General features: G+C 36.7%; 1 long non-coding RNA gene across 1 annotated transcript in view; it reads right to left on the minus strand.

Annotated features, from left to right (window-relative positions):
• Window positions 1-323: 323 nt before the first annotated feature.
• LOC135290576 (uncharacterized) overlaps window positions 324-13524 on the minus strand; it is a 41262-nt gene continuing 28061 nt past the window's right edge. The window contains exons 2-3 of the long non-coding RNA XR_010353342.1: window positions 5044-5190; window positions 324-1836 (exon numbers count right to left, since the gene is read on the minus strand). This is a non-coding gene — a long non-coding RNA (uncharacterized LOC135290576). The remainder of the gene's footprint in view (window positions 1837-5043; window positions 5191-13524) is intronic.

Raw genomic sequence — 13524 nt, forward strand, 5'->3', positions numbered from 1 at the left:
GAACATCAAGACCTACCAATTTAAAGAAAGGAAACTTTCTTTTGGAATATAATATTTATATTATATTATATATAATATAAATATTATATTCCAAAAGAAATATAATATTTTATATTTCTTTTGGAATATAATGTTTATATTATATATAATATAATAATATAATATTATATTATAATATAATATTATATTATTATATTATATATAATATAATAACAATATTTAATATTTGGACACTATATTGGCATTGTATCCAATCCTTACTCATATCTCACTACTTAACTCTCATGTGAGTTCCATTCAAGAGGTGACTCCACTGGATTCAGTCAGAAGGGATACCAAATAATGGAGCAGCACCTTATGGATTCTCAGGGTATTAATTTTGTTTGGAAAGACTACAGACATCATGAGCTTTAAAGAAAATGAACTATTTATATGTTTTTCTGTTTTTCTTTAGGTGGTTGGGAACCACCTACAGTACATCATTTGCAAGATCAAAGTTCTCTGGTCATCCAATCAGGCAGAATGCTGGTTATTACTGCTAATACATTACTCAGCATGGCTGAGCAGACAGCTCTCTGTGGCCTTTCAGAATGGGCATTACAAACCGCTGCTTTAAAAACATGTGACTGGCTCCTCATGAGAAATAATGACATTTGATGCACAGTGCCATCTTCTTGTGTATTCTCTAATGTTCTCTTGTCTGGTCTCTAATGTTAATTCTGTGTTGGTAATAATTTTAAAAGGCTTGTCTCTGTCATAAGGCAAAAATGTTCTGTACATATATCATACGTACACTGAGTACATACCTTTCTATTACTACTTTCAGGAATTTTAATTTGATTGATTTTTCTTTTACTTTTCTAGATGTGTATTATTTGAGTAATGGCACATCTATTTACACATAAAACATATTATTAATGGATTTTTGTAAGACTGATTCTTCCTTTACCTGCAGCAGAGGGCAAAGATAGTGGAAATGTATTTTGCCCTTGATAGCCAGAATACAGCTGTGAACTGATTGTGAATAGTTTTTGAGTTCCACATTGTTCATTGTTGTTGCTTCTTCATCTTGAAGAGAAGTAGTATCCTATCCACTTAGTGCAACCATCCACCTAAACTATAGTCTTCCCCCCTGTTTGTGATATTTTTTTCTTTCATCAGGAGACACTCAGACTTGGAGATTTACTCCGAATTCAACCATTTCCCCAAATAGGTACAGCATTACTTACTCTTTGCTCTCCTAGGATCTGTTTTAAACTTCTGATCACTTTCCCTTCATCAGAAGGCTCCCTAGCCTCTGGAGGCAGGAAACATCATTAATGCCCAGCTTATCAAGAGCATGGGAGTTGGGCAGTGAACCCTAACTTGGCGACCAACTTGCCATATAGTTTTCAATTCATTCTGTAGCATCATCAGCAGAAAATCACTGAAATAAGATGATAGCATCCTGAAATTTCTTACCTTAGAAAAATTTCTACAGTAAAACTTTTGTTTAAAGTGTGATATGGATTTTTATAAATTAAATAACAATCAAGGGTAAAATAGTGACCTCATCCTCAAAAAGTTGTGGCATTGAACTGAGATATGGAAACAAGATTAGCATCCTACTGTTACTAATATCCTCTGCTTATTGGTTGCAACAAACCCATCTTGAATAACAAATAGTGCTTTTCCACCTTTGGAAGATGGGAAAATCAGGCTGATGTCACTGTGCCAAGTGTTCTGACACGTGGTCTCCAGTGATGCTGTGGGCTGCTGAGCTCAGAAAGGGCTCTCTGCTTCAGGCATGGAATTCCTCCATGCTGGAGTTGCGTGTGGTCTCTCCAGAAGAACACTCTGGAAAATAAAAAGCATTTTTTGACAACTTCCTTACTGTTTTTCTCTTAGTGCTGACTTTGGAGCATGCAGTAAAAGGCTCAAAACTACAAGAGAGCAAAGAAATGGTACACACAGAGGTACACACAGAAGATAATCCTCTTCTGTTTTCATGAGAAGAGGATTGCAGGATACTGCTTTCTTGTGACTCTTATTTCAGGAAACTCTGGTAAAGCATTTGATCACAAGAGACAAAAGCAAAATATAATTTTATGGGTAAAAGTGACTGAGCTCTCACACAAGCCCTTGAAATACTGAGTGCCTTTCCCTCTTGGAGTTGATTTTACTTTCCTCATACACTACTGACATAACTGTAGGCTGTTCTCTTTACTTCATTTATCTAGTTACAGCACACACACACACACACACACACACACACACACACACACACACACACACACATGCACAGACAAAGGCATGCTGAGCCTAAGGCCTGCAAGAGAGTGCTAATGACACATGATGACACACACCATTATTACATCTGCATGGAAAAACTGAAATAGGCAGATATCTATCCCTCTTGTCTTCAGCCTGGAAATCCACATGTCCTAGGAACATTTTCTTGCATATTCAGCAAGCAATTTGTGTGTTTATTTCTAATGTAAAGCTTGTGCTCTCCATTTTGTTGCATCTTTTTCTCAGTTTTCCATGACAAGCTTTTTGATGTCTGTGAAGCTGCCTGAACAGTAATCATAAAGGCCCTAATCCTAAAGCTTTCTCTGGCTCTGTGGGTGAAGTGCAGATTTTTAGGATGTTTGCCAAGACAGCCTGTGCAAAGGATTTGTTTTTGCAAGTGTTTGTGTGCATATGCGTGCACGATCCATGTGTGTGGCCTGTGTGAATACCAAGTGCCATTTACCCTTAAGGCTCTCAAAACCACCCTCTGTCTGGCTAGAAAACATCTCCCTGCTGCAACGAAGCAGAATTAAAATAGTTATTTTCCCATAATTTCTTTTATGTACACGCAGTCTGAGCAGCAGCTAGACGTCTCCTCATGTTATCAAGCAGATAAGGCAGAGCTGAGAAGGGACAACAAGGCATTGGAAGCACATTCATTACTGCTCTATGTCTTGTAGAGCAACTGCTTCAAGCTCCCTCCCTGCTGTACCAAGGCTCAGAAAGCTGCTTTTCCAGCATATCCCTCCTTCCTGCACTCTTGCTCCTACTCCATCTACTTCATCTCCCTCTCTTGTGCTACGCTTTCCCAGCACTGTAATTGATTTAAGCCTCATTCCTCATAGGCTTCAAGCTTGAACTTCTTGGAGAGTGACATAGGAGCTCTACTCCAAGGGCCAGGAAAACACTGTATTTTTCTATAAATTTTTTAAACTGTTTCTTCTAAACAACTAAGAAAGACATGGAATAAAACCATAACAAACTAATAGCCACCCTCATGATATGATTGCTATAAAACTTGGAAGTGATTTGTTTAGTTACTTTCCTTCTCATGCATGCTTGCTGCTAGGAATCTACTGAGTTCATTTAACTATCAGTGCAAGCAGTTTTATACCTCACTGTAAAGCCTTGGGTAAATACTCTAATTTTTAAAAATTTAATAAAAATGTTACTTGCATATGAAGTTCATTGGCAAAGTAATGATTCCACTTCACTGCTAACATAATGAAAATTAGATTTTTCGGTCTTGAAATCTGAGATAGTTGCTATTCACTTTATTGTGAGTAGTCCAAAAAACTAAGTACTGTTTGCTGCAGAGCACAATACTTAATATTCAAACACTGCCTTTCTTTTAATTTCTTTATTTAAAAAAAATAGGAGTGTTTTATCCCCATTTTTCTGTTAAAGAAACTGTGGTAGAGGGAAGATAAATGACTTTCACAAGGATTTGAGAATCTTGCTGGTCTAATGGCTTTCCACTAGCCTATATTGCTTCCATTTTAGGAAGGCAGATTGCTCAGATTCTTTTCATGTATTTATGTTCCCCACCTCAAAGCTGCTTTGAAATGATTAAGCACATGGCCAGGAACCACAAGTTCTTCCTCTTTCCACAGCTGGGTGCTCATCATATTTTATGACTATGTCAAGCTCTGCACATAGCACTTAACTTTTGTGAGTGAGGAAAAATGGGTTTGAAAGAGTGACGATGCACAACTGTCCAGGGAACTGATACCAGTATTTCACCTGCAGATACAATATAGATATGTAGGAGACCACAATAACCGATGATGAAATCTCATCAGTGTTTTGGGCGGAAGCCTAGGTCCTTTCACTGTATGCCTCAATGGATCCCAGACTTCCCCTTTTCTCTTTATTTTTTAACTTAATAATCTACATTTATATTGGTCTTTGCCTGTGTACCTTCAGACTCATGACACTTAGCGTCTTTATTTCAGACAATCGTTTTCCACTTACAAAGAACAAGAAAATTTTATCACAGAGAATCAGTGAAGCATGCCTGTGAGAGGAATGCTTCTCACAGGCATATGAAGAAGCAGGCTGGACTGACTGTTTTTTTAGTCTTGTCTTTGGCAGGTCAAATATTGCTTACTGTTTGGGAAATTATGATGGAAATGCACCCAAGTAATTACTTCCCAGTCACTGATGTAAACAATGTAATCATGAAAATCTAGCTGACATAGTGGTGTTGCCATCTGAAATTTTATTACACTTAGCTTCAGTTCTATATTCTTTTATATCTGAAAGTACACAAAAAAAAAATCAGCATTTAAAAAAGACAAGGTGAATACATGTCTCAGAGCCCCATTTGTGTATTTGAGTAGAAAAATGTAATATTGTGCAAAGGAAATGAAAGTATGGAATAATCTCTCAGATTAACCTGTAGTTTTTGCAATGTGTAAAAGTGGTGCTGATTATTGAGCAGATAAAACTCACCTGTATTTATACTACAGGTTTATAATCATAATAGAGGCTTACCTTTGCTGTTTAAGCCAAGCAATATGATACAATTCACAGCATAGCTTGGGCAGCAGATTTCTCCCCACAGAACACTCTCTACTGGTATTATCACCATTAAAACTGAGATGGAAGTCCCTCTGTCCTTCCTCCCAGCAGTAGCCCAAGGGTGGTCAAGAAGTGGGAATGGGGTGGAATCAGGAGAGCTGACCAAAACTAACCAAACCTTAGATTCACTTAGCTTAGCTTAATTTAGTTTAGCTTAGTTACCCTTAGCTTTATCTTAGTTTAGTTTACCTTAGCCGCTGACTGGGTTCAAATGGCCACAGAATGCATTTATTTAAATGAAAAATTTAACTCTTCCATCTAGAAGAGACACGTAATAGGAGGTCCTGGTTTTGGTGAATCTGGAATTGGTCATTGAGAAAAACACGGCTGCACCTGCTTCATAGAAAAAAATATAAGTATTATTTAATCTATCAGATAGCAGCAACATGCTTTAGAGAGCACTGAATTGCCAGAGCTCGTGTCATGCTAATTTGTCTTGAATCAGCACATTATACACGGATCTTGTGTTCTCCGCTAAACTTTTCGGAGAATGATTACTATTCCAAGGGATCTTTACTCCAAGTATTACTGCAGATCTGATCTGTTAAGGAAAGAACCGTCATGCTCGGACTCTGACAGTTCACTTAATTACTATTTCTACTAATACTCCAGACTTCTCTAGTTTCATCTCTATTTTCAACTGAAGAGGTCAGAAACATCTTCAGAAGTGCTTTTTTCTTCTCCACATGCACTTTCCCAAAAGGCATGAGTACAAACAAAACTCATCTGATGTGTGTTTTTCAATTAGATATCAGAAAATGACAGATCTGTTGTTTTTCTAGATAACTAAAGTACTGACCAAAACTTTAAAATAATTCTTAACAAGTATTTTGACTTTTCTTCCATAATGTTAATGATTTATAAATTTTTGCCTGGCTTAACCAATACAACACATTATTTGAAAAAAAAAATTGTGATAGTTTTTAATACTACAAAACTAGCAAAACATTTCAAAGATATACTGTAATTTTAAAAATATCAAGACTTTTTTAGCAGAAAGTCTAAGACAAGTACTTATTTGGTCTTGTTGTAATTTAGAAGAGGCCAACTAATACTTGTAGCTGAATTGTTAATGAAAGTTTCAAAACCTGGGAAAAAAACAAGTTTAGAATTCTGTTGTCTCTGGTCTTCTTACCAAGAGTATATAAAGAAACATATGCAGAAAGAGACAGATCTGAAAAGAGAACTTAATTCCTCTGTTTGTTTATCAAAACATTAATATTTTAATTTCCCAGAGTAAAAAGGCACCGCCACTACCAAGAACAATATCATCAGAAAGAAAAGCTTGTGTTTCTTTGTACCCTTGTTTGCTTTCTCTGACAATAGACAGACACTCGTGGCACAGGAATATGCTCTCCTTTCTTCATAAATCTTATGCCCTTATAAGATGTTTGTTAGAGCCCAAGAGGAGTTCTCTTGGGCTATGCTTGGAACAGCATCAGCATCAAAGGTGTAGTAATTGTCTTCTTTATTAAGATTCAACTTGTACAGCAGTTAATTTCAAAGAAATCAAGAGGAAATTCAGCAAGAGGTTGTATTTCTTGCTGCAATTTCTACTTAAGTTACATAGGAAATTGGCTTGTTTTATTTAAATGGATGTCAGATGTTGCTAAAAGACAAGGAAACAGCCATGGGAAGCAGTTTCCTAATACAGCAGGGTACTCAGAAGGCTAGTTGTAACTGCTGGTTAATCATAGGTAGGGAACTGGAAAACATTTTGCCTTCCAGCTTTTCTGAAGACCTTTCTGGAGGATTTCTTACACCTTAAGGTGATTTGTGTCATTTCTGCATAGTGGAGGTAAGTGTCAAGGTTCTAATGACTGGACTAGTACCTCTTAACAGTCAGGACAACAGTATCCCTGAGAAAAAAATTAACAATTAGCAGTAGGTCTATATACAAGTTATACTTCTGTTGCAAAGAAATCTATTAAAATGTTCTAAAATTTGATTAATTCTTGAAATTAATAATTACTAACATGGAACATGTTTCTTAGGAAAAAGCTGGTAATAGATCTATGCCAGATATGCCTGATTTTCAGTAGGAAAGCACATTATTTTTTTAGAGGTTGCAATTTTAGAGACTACAAATTCAGTTAAGAAAATTAACAGAAGCAGAACCTAAAATGGACATAAAAATTAGCACAGGTGAGTCAAATTCATTAAACCAGTAGGAAATTTAATTGAAGTGAGCATTCTGGTTCAGCTTTTAGAGGAGCCAGTGGGAGAGGGGCCATACTGAGCATTCTGTTCACCATACTACACAGCAAAAATAAGTATTTTAATAAATAAGTATTTTTGGCCTAAGCCAAACTTAGATCTATTTCACTTTTAAAATTTAAAGTTGTTCTATAGTCCTCTCATGTTCTCACTTGCCATTTAAACAGATTCATCTCTGCTCATTTAGCAGGTTTGTTGTGTCTTTTTTTTTTGGTTAGGGTCAATGTCCACATATTGAAGTTTAATCCACATGATTTTGGTTGTGATACTGGTGAGAACCTGTATGCAAACTTTATTTTCACCACAAGTATTTAGCAGCCCTGTCATCTGTGAGACCACTTTCGCTGTTCAGTCTACATGTAAGCACTTCAGAAGAGAAGGGCTTTGCAAACCAATAAGCAGACACAGTTGTTTGCATTTTGAACTATCCAGCTTAACTAGCATTAATTTAGACTTAGTCCATGACACATTAACTCAGTATTTATTTCTTAATGAGAAAAACATTATATCCAATGTACAAAACATGGTAGATTTAATAAATCAGATTCATGGATTCACAGAAGAAGATACTTTTATGCTGGTGTATCAGAAATTAAGTTATATATGATTAGCAGAAGAACTGGAAGGTGTGGAAAACATTAACTAAATAGGAAAACACAGTGAGTTAAGCTTAAAGGGAAAATTCTTGACTAAAATAAAGCCATTCAGGAAATCCATTCTGAGGATAAAATTCATTATTTATTTTAGTTGATTAAAAAATCATCAATACATGTACAGGTAAAAGCATTTGCTGTTGACCTGGGGAGTGGAGGAAGATGGCACTCATCCAGTGCCATCCAGAGGAGAACCCAAACATGACACAGGAATTAGGCAAGTTTGAGGTTGGGAGCCATGGCATGAGCTCAACAGTGAAAAATGTAAACTCTTGCATTTAATATCTGTTAATAATAATTTTCTCTGTCCACAGAGGTCACTTTTTGGAAGAACAGAAGTTCTAGTATCTGTTCTGCAGTAAGATTTGAAAAGCACTGATGTTTTAATGAGAAGTTCCTGTGTTTATTAATACAACTCAGGAACAATAATCATTACACCTCCTCTCTCCTGTGCTTCCCATGAACGAAAAAACTAGGAAAAGAGAAGGGAAAGCATGGAAAACAACAAGGCAGAAGGAGTGTTTTGAAATAAATGTTTCATGAGCATTTTAATTTCAGTATGACTTTGAGAATAAACTGAGCATAGCATGCCTTAGCTTGGCAGAATCTTGTGTGGTATATTCATTCGCACTGGTGGTGTTCCACACGATTTCACACGTGACTCTCTCTCAGCTGTAGCCTCAGAGGAGACTCAATAGTCTTTCATACACAGACAGACGCAGGCAGTTATACTCCCTGGCTGGCATGCTCACTTTGTCTCTGATGCTAAACAAAAGGTCTCTGTATGAAGTCACTATATAATGAGCCGTAGCTCAGTTTTAAATTCATCTTCAATGTTTCCATCCCAGTGCAGAACAAAAAGGAATGCCCCAATTCAGGCCAACACTTTCCAACAACATCATTTGTGTAAAAAAATACTTTTGTCATCAGTTGTCTCAGCATCACTGTTTCATGGGAAGCAGGCTTCCTGATACATTTGACACTGGCTGTGATGTCAAATGTCTGTCACTGGCCTTGTTAATCTTAATTGGTAATCTCCTCTTTGAGCTTTGTCACATTTCTGCACACTCAGTAATATATAAATGAATCCTGTTTTGATTGTCCTTCAAAACTCTACTGTTTTAGTTATCAAATATTTGCTTACTTTGCTTGCAAGTATGTAAAACCCAAGGTGCTAAACAAAAACCCAACAAAAACATGCTGGTTGGTTTGTGCTTATATAATAAGGCAAATTTCAAGTTGCACTACATCATTAGAGCCCTTTTCCAGAATGCTGCCTCAACTTTCAGGTCTACAGGGTCATAACATAGAGTGTTTTCACTTGTAATGTCTATATAAACTTTATATCTTAATTTTGAAACTTTTTCAAAACACTGGATTTTTTCTAGTTTCTGGGTTGGAATTTAGGATTTGAACTGCTGCACACTACATCTTACATGTGCTAATGTACTATTTTCAGCCAATACAATTAAACATTAGGATTCCAAAATTAGATTTGCTTTAATAAATACTACAGAATAGAGAAATTTTTTTTCTGAACTAAAAATTACAGGAGATTTCCTATGAATCATCTAACTAAAGTTGTGAACTAGAAGAAAACAATTTTGTTTTCAGCTGGATATGTTTACATCTATCTCACTTCAATTTACAGGCAGAGCAAAATGGAGGGCTATTTAAAAAGTATTCAGCTTTATTTCAATAATTCTTCATCACAATTGGGCTTAACGAAGTCTGTTGCATTAGAAAATCTGAACTCAGAATCTTTAGCAAATCTCTCTTCCTTGAATAATCCCAGCTCCCTAGTACATCTCAGTTCTGCTTTTGCTCGTTTGTGTTCTTGACTCTGTATATACCTTGCTCAGCAAGTTTACAGGTAGATGCACAAGTGACTAAATGTTGCAGTAAGTATTCTACACACTCTACTAGTATCAGAGTTGTTTTCTCCTGAAAATGCTTACGGAATGTTTTATATCATGTTGGCTTAAGCTTGCAGTAGAAGCAAGGCATATTTTTGGGTGTCACAATCCTAGTATCGGATAGATCTTTGCAACTATATTGCTGAAATAATGTACTTGGAAAATATACCCTATTGGGTTCCTAAGTAATGAAACATAGAGACAGATTTTCTTGGCAAATTCTAACACTAACATACCAGCACATTAACAAGGTACTTTATAGCAATATATGGACAGTCAGGTTACTGTGCAAAATATCTCATTATAGAAACACCAGTAACTTTCAGTGTAACCCTCAAGCTTCCTCAGTTCTTAGTGTTTTGCGTGCTTTCATTTATTCTCTTCCTTGACCTCCAGAACAAGTCTGCATCTTCTCATGGCTTTGATTATCCAAACCTCTTTCTCTGTGTTGTGGAAAGTCCCTGCTCTCTGATGACTGCAGTCTCTTTAGAATTAGATTTTTCCTTCACAGACCTGCATTTGTACTGCAGCTTAGACCTAGGCACAATGGTAGGATTTAAAGCCTCTTTGAGAGGCTTGACACTTCAGAAATGTGTCACCAAATATTCCTTGAGTAATCAACTGGCTAATCTTTAGCCCTGCTCACTCCTCAAAAAAACACTCAGATTGAGGTGTTCCTTATCTTTTTTTCTGGTAGTTTCTAACCCACCAGAGCTTTTTCTAATTATGTAATGACTTATCAATTAGCATCACATCAGAGAACAAAACGTGGCATGGAAAAGTCTGCAATCTGGCTCTTCTGTAGCTGAGCTTTTATTAGAAAATGGAGGTAGGGAGCTTTGGAAAATGGATGTATTTTTCTCCCTTCTCTCCTCTGGCTGGTCAAAGCAGGGAGGCTTCTAACTTCTGTTTTCAATTGAGATTTTGTTTTATTTGTTTTATTCTTAAAAACAAAAAGATTCTGTGAGGAGAAAACAGCTTTTAAAAGGACTTGTGTGTGGCTTTTGCTCCTGTCTAGCCTACATGATTGTACCTTAAAAATTTGCTCCTGTCTAGCCTACATGATTGTACCTTAAAAATGCTTTTCCTGGAGGGAAAATGGGGAGTCTGAATGTCTCCCACAGTATAAAAGATACTTCCCATAATCACAGCAACAAAAACAAGGTAACATTTAAGGATTTCAGACATTTGCAAGGGCAGTTCCTCATGATGCACTGCAGAATTTAACAAGCATATTAAACATATGGCTGATTTCTCTGATCTCACTGTTCTGCAAAGAAAACTCCATTAAACCTCTCTTTTCCATTTTATGAATCTACACCCCCTTCGTTATCCCTGCCAAGGAAAGCACAAGAGTTTTAACATTTAAGCATAACTGAAAAAAGTTCAAGAAAAATGTCAGTCAGAAGGTCTGTTTAGAAGGGTCTGAGGAACTTCAGTCTTTTCATTTGGTGAATTAAATACAACTTTATGGAACAAGATGTAGAATTAGACCTCTCTCTTCAGGACACAGTAACACCACAGTTGTAGAAGTCCCTACACTTTTTCGATTCTTTTGAGTGTTGGTTTTTTTTTCATAATAAAGGACTTCAGAATCTTTAAACTTCTGGACTAGAGGAAACAAAGCAACTGGAGCAAAAAAGCCCTGAACTTCTGTTTTTGTATTTATTTCAAGCATGACATGGAAGAGCAAATAGATCAGATTAATGTCTGCCTGATAGCTGGTTTTCACAGACAGTTGTATTTATTAGTAAACTTCATCCAAAGCCTGTTTTCAAGATATGTCTTGTTCTACAACCACAACTGAACAAGCAAGAAATATAGATTGGGCAAAACTGAGTATTCAACACACAATTGAAAAATTATGCCAGTGCCAAAGCAAATAAAGAAATACAATACCAAAAGCTTTGGTTTTGTTCTGCTAAATTATAACCTTATTTTAAAAATTGGTAAGTGTTTTGTAATTTTTTTGTTTTCTTCTTATAACAAAGCAGAATTCACTGGAGATTTAATTCACTTCAGCGTATTCTTTGAGGATTTTTTTTTGCAAAGCTGATAGCAAGAAAACATCTTCTCCTTTTGAAAACAATTTTTAAAAAGTATTTTTATAGTATTTTATTTAGTAGGTTTTGATTTGAAAGAAAGAGAAAAGCATTATACACAGGCCTCCACGGCTTCTAACACAGATAGAATTAGTTTTTAATTTGAAAAATACATTCAAATTAGCCAAAACCTGTATTTATATATGTAAGATATAGTACTATAAAACTTCGATGAAGTCAGTGAAATTTCTCTGGTTTTGCAGGTATAACAGGCTAAGCTATATCAATGTGTGTTTATGTTTCATAGCAAGGAGTATACATTTGAAGTATCAATGTATATAAACCCTATAAAGCTTTATCTAGGTATAATGAGTAAATATTGATTTATGGCTAGTGAAGAATTACAAATAGAAGCATCTTGCTTTTCAAAGAGACTGTTAATTTTTCCTCTGACTCTAGTCATGGTTGGAGTCTTTAGTTTATAATTCTTGTGTTGAAAGGGTTATGATTTTGACAAAACATTTAAAAAGCCTTTCATATATTTACAAAATCATTTGGGCTGCCCATCATTCCATAAGGTACTGTTTTTCTCCTTAATAAAAGTTCTCACTTCTAAAAACCATCATGTACTCCTGTTTTTTGATACTAATTGATTTCTGCTGTATGTTGTGTAAAATCAGTAGCAAAGCATTAATTACTTAACTGAGGCCTTAACACATAAAATTACTTGCTGTATTATGCTATACATCTGTTTAGAAACAGAGTTACAGAATAGTTTGAGTTGGGAGGGGCCTTCACAGCTCATGTAGTTCCAACACCTCAACCAGGACAGCCTGCTCAGAGTCTGATCCAAACTGATGTTGAACATTGCCAAAGGTGGGGCAACCACTGATTCCCTGAGCAATCTGTCTCCCCACCCTTAAAGTAAAAAATTACTTTTTTATGTCCAATCTAAATCTATCATCTTTTGGTGTAAATCCATTGCCCCTTGTTCTATTGGTACAAGTCCCTTGTCTTGCTTATAAACCCCCTTGATGTATTGAAAAGCCATAGTAAGCTCTCCCTGGAAACTTCTTTTCTCAAGGCTGAACAACCTCCAACTCTCTCAGCCTGTCTGCATAGCAGGCATGCTCCACCCCTCTCACAATCTTCCTCTGGATCCCCTCCAACCCGTCCATGTCTTCCTCCACCTGAAGATCCACAGCTGGAGACCTGAGTACTGACTGCAGTGCTCCAGGTGGGGTCTGACCAGAGCAGAGCAGAGGGGCAGAATCCCCTCCCTGGCCCTGCCGCCCACGCTGCTTTGGACGCAGCCCAGGACACGTTTGGCTTTCTGGGCTACAAGCTCACATTGCCGGGTCATATGCAATTTTTCATCTACCAATACCCTAAATTCTTCTCCACAGGTCTGCTCTCAATCCATTCAACTCTCAGTCTTTATCAATAGCAGGGGTTGCATTGGCCCAGTTTCAGAACCTTGCACTTTGCCTTGTTGAACTTCGTAAGGTTTACTTTTACACAACCTTTAAGCCTGTCAAGGTCCCTCTGGACAGCATCCCTTCACTCATGGCAGGCCTACATGACACAACTTGCTGTCATTTGTAAACTTGCTGAGAGTGCTCTTAATTCCACCGCCTATGTAATAAATAAAGGTATTGAGGAGCCAAATAATGACCTCTGAGGGATATCACTTGTTACTAATCACTATTTGGGCATTGAGCTACTGATTGTAACTCTTCACATATGGCCGGCCAGTCTCCTAGCCATTAAATAGTCCCTTCATCAAATTCAGATCTCTCCAACTTAGTGACAGTGTTGTGTAGTTTTTACAGAGAAGTCAAA

Source organism: Passer domesticus, chromosome Z (genome assembly GCF_036417665.1).
Source record: "Passer domesticus isolate bPasDom1 chromosome Z, bPasDom1.hap1, whole genome shotgun sequence".
Lineage (NCBI taxonomy): Eukaryota > Metazoa > Chordata > Aves > Passeriformes > Passeridae > Passer > Passer domesticus.